This window comes from Hylobates moloch, unplaced genomic scaffold (genome assembly GCF_009828535.3).
Source record: "Hylobates moloch isolate HMO894 unplaced genomic scaffold, HMol_V3 SCAFFOLD_6, whole genome shotgun sequence".
Taxonomy (NCBI): Eukaryota; Metazoa; Chordata; class Mammalia; order Primates; family Hylobatidae; genus Hylobates; species Hylobates moloch.
The window spans coordinates 62,229,959-62,233,866 of record NW_026652281.1 but is presented as its reverse complement, the minus strand read 5'-3'; positions in this window follow the sequence as shown (position 1 = coordinate 62,233,866).

Below are 3,908 nucleotides of genomic sequence, written 5' to 3'. Positions count from 1 at the left end.
TTTCTCTCATTTGGGTAAGCTCTGTCAGAGGGAATGTCTAGGGCTGAAAGTTGTTGTTCAAATTATTTTGTCTCAGGGGCCGTTTCCTTGATGTTGTACTCTTCTCCTTTTCCTATGGATGTGGCTTCCTGTGAGCCAAACTGCAGTGATTGTTGTCTCTCTTCTGATTCTAGCCACCCAGCAAGTCTGCCCCGCTCGGGGCTGGTAGTGGGGGTTCTCTGCACAGTCGTGTGAGGTGAACCATCTATGGGTCTCTCAGCCATGGATAACAGTGCCTGTTCCCATGGAGGTGGTAGGAGGGTGCAATGGACTCCATGAGGGTTCTTAGCTTTGGTGGTTTAATGCTTTATTTTTGTGCTGGTTGGTCTCCTGCTGGGAGGTGACGCTTTCCAGAGTGCATCAGCTGTGGTAGTATGGAGAGGAACTGGCAGTGGGTGGGGCCTTAGAACTCCCAAGATTATATGCCCTTTGTTTTCTGCCACCAGGGTGGGTAGGGAAGGACCATCAGGTGGGGGCAGGGCTAGGTGTGTCTGAGCTCAGACTCTATTTGGGTGGGTCTTGCTGCCACTGCTGTGGAAGATGAGGGTGAGATTCCCATGTCACTGGAGTTGTGTACCTAGGAGGATTATGGCAGCCTCTGCTGAGTCATGCTGGTTGTCAGGGAATAGGGAAAGAGGGCAGTCACAGGTCTCACCCAGCTCCTATGCAAACCAAAGGGCCAGTCTCACTCGCCACTGTGTTCCCCCAACAGCCCAAGTCTGTTTCCAGGTGGAAGGTGAGATGGGCTTGAAAACTTGCCCAAGGCTATCCACCTCCCAGCTGCAAAAGAAAAGGACTTTATTCTTTCCCAATCTGTGAAGCCTGCATGCTGGTTTCATGCCCTCACCTGAATTCTCGCCAAGAGGCTGCTTCCCCTGTTCAAATTGCTACAAACTTTGGCTAGAGAATTCCTTCTCCCTGTGGAGTTTTACCCCCTGCTCCTCTGGCCACCCTCCTGATGGGTCCCTGTGGTGCCAGGCAGGAATGGGCTGCTCGGGGGCCCAGCGAGCTCCCAGGGCCTTTCTGCTTCTCTCTCTACCCCTGTATTTCACACAGCTCTCTAACCTGACTCAGCTTCGGGTAAAGTCAGAAACTGCTCCCGCGAATAGAGCTTCAGCTTCTCCACTGGGAGTGTGTGTTTGGAAGAGGACGGTCTCCCTTTCCCTCTTCCACAGTTGGGGCACTCACAGTATTTGGGGGGCTCCCAGGTCCTACAGGAGCAGTCTGCTTCCTTTGGAGGGTCTGTGGAGGGTAATCCTCTCTGGATTGCTGGTTTGTTCTTGCAGTTGATTTGGAGCTAAAATTCACAATGCAAGCCTCCACATGCTGCTCCGTCCAGAGCTATAATCTAGTTCTACCTTCTATCCTCCATGATCCTGTGTCCAACATTTATTCTTTCTTGTGGGTTCTTGGTCTGACTTCATGAATGAAGCCACGGATCCTTGCAGTGAGTGTTATAGCTCTTAAAGATGGTGTGTCCAGAGTTTGTTCCTTCCGATGTTCATATGTGTCTGGAGTTTCTTCCTTCTGCTGGGTTCGTTGTCTTGCTGACTTCAAGAATGAAGCCACAGACCTTCATGGTGAGTGTTACAGCTCTTAAAGGTGGTGAGGAGCCAAAGAGTGAGCAGCAGCAACATTTATTGTGAAGAGCAAAGGAACAAAGTTTCCACAGCATGGAAGGGGACCCCAGCGCATTGCCGCTGCTGGCTCAGGTGGCCAGCTTTTATTCCCTTATTTGGCCCCGCCCACATCCTTCTGATTAGTCCATTTTACAGAGCCCTGATTGGTCCATTTTACAGAGTGCTGATTGGTCCATTTTACAGAGCACTGATTGGTCCATTTTACAGAGTGCTGATTGGTGCATTTTTTACAGAGTGCTGATTGGTGCATTTTTACAGAGTGCTGATTGGTGTGTTTATAATCCTTTAGCTAGACACAGAATGCTGATTGGTGCATTTAGTATCCTTTAGCTAGACACAAAAGTTCTCCAAGTCCCCACCTCACCCAGAAGCCCAGCTGGCTTCATCTCTCAATCCCCCCTCTAAACAGGACACCTCAACTGCCATTGGGAATTGGGCAATGACCGCTCTAGATACTTCCTGCTGGATAGGGGAGAAGAAGGGGCTTTACAGTTGTAGTGCCCTCCAGAGGGGAACTCTTTAGGACAGTGAAAGGGGCAGCAGGTCAGTCCAGTGGTCCTCTGTAGAAGTTGTTAGTTCAGCTCATTTGGGGTTCCATTTGTAAGACCATCTGTAGCTTCATGGCCTTGATTCTAGAGGAATCAAGTTTGATGACAAGGTTAAAAATACAGGGCCTGAAGACGAGTAATAGTAACATGGCTGTCATGGGACCTAGAAAGGGGAGAAGCCATGTTGCCCAACTCCAGAGATTGGTATAAGAGTTTGAAAGGCATTGTCTGATTTCAGAAGCCTTTTCCTGTAAATGTTGAGCAGCATCTTGTGCTATCCGTGACCTGTTAGTGTAACAACAACACTCTTCCCCTAAGAAGGTGCAGAGTCCTCCTTTCTCAGCATTGAGGAGGTCAAGGCCTCGGCGGTTTTGGAGAGTCACTGCTGCCAAAGAGTCTATTTGGGAATTTTAGATTAAGGATAGATTTTGTTATTTCTTGCAAACTGTCTGAGAAATCCTTTGAGAGTGTGTGGTAGTAGGATAATGAAGTAGAAAAATCTGCTATTCCAGGTCCTGTAGCAGTGACCATTCCTAACCCTATAAGTAGGGGTATCAGTTGTGTGGCTCTGCGCTGATGGACTTGAGCTTTGAGGGCACTGATAGGGTCTGGTTTCCATAAGATCAGAAGTTAGGATAATCCATGTGATACTGTTAACTTTTAGCAAATTCTACTTTTGTTGAAAACCTTGTAAGTTTGGGATTTCAATTATTCTTTGCTGTTAGTAAGACTTTATTCAGTCCATATTAACTTAGAATTGGTATAGATGGCTCCTTCCTGATTCTGTAAGTACTTCAAGGTTTGGTGAGTGCAAACAACTCGCAAGTTTGAGCAGACCAATTATTGGGCAATTTTCCTAATTTTGCTTCTATGAGAGTTTCCTGATAACTTACTGAATACCTATTGTGTCTTTTTCCCTTAATCACCCAGGAGGAACCATCTATCATCCTGTCCTGAAGGGAGTTCCTCCTAGAGCTGGTCGGACCTTTGTATGGTAATTAATTAAGATTTCCTGTTAGGAAACCTGCTGGGTTAAGGATTTTTGATAGGAAGGCTACTGGTTGTCAGTGGCCTCAGTGCTTTCGGGCTACACCCTTGTTTACACTGACAAGAAGGCAGTATTGGAGTGTTATAGGGTCACGAAGAAGACCTTCAATTATCAATTATAGGTTTTAAATTTATTCTGACTTTTAAAGGAATAGGGTACACTGTTTTTTCTTTACTATTTCTATCTCTCTTTTTTTCTCTTCAAATTTTTCTTTGTCTCTTCCTCTCTTTCTTTCCTTTTGTCTTTGACTTTCTGTCTCTCTGTCTCTTCCTCTGTCTCTCTCTCTTTCTGTTTCTTTCTCTCTTTCCTTTTCACTGGTGTCTCCCTGCCTCTGCCAGCTGCTTATGCTGCTGTTCTCCCCTCTCCTTCCCATTTTTGATGGCTTTGGCAGGGTAAGACTGCCAGCTCCTTGGGTTTTTGCACTGCATACAATAACTCCATGATTTCCTTGTGGTATTTAATGGGGGTTGCCCCAGAGGTTAGAAACTCCCTTTCTTTTCATATTGCAGTGTGGGCATATAGGATTAGATACGCATACTTACTATCTGTAGCAAAGTCTTCCAATTACAACTGAGGAGGTGGGAAAAATACCTGCTTACAGGCAGTCCAGGATTCCTCAGATGGTAACAGACC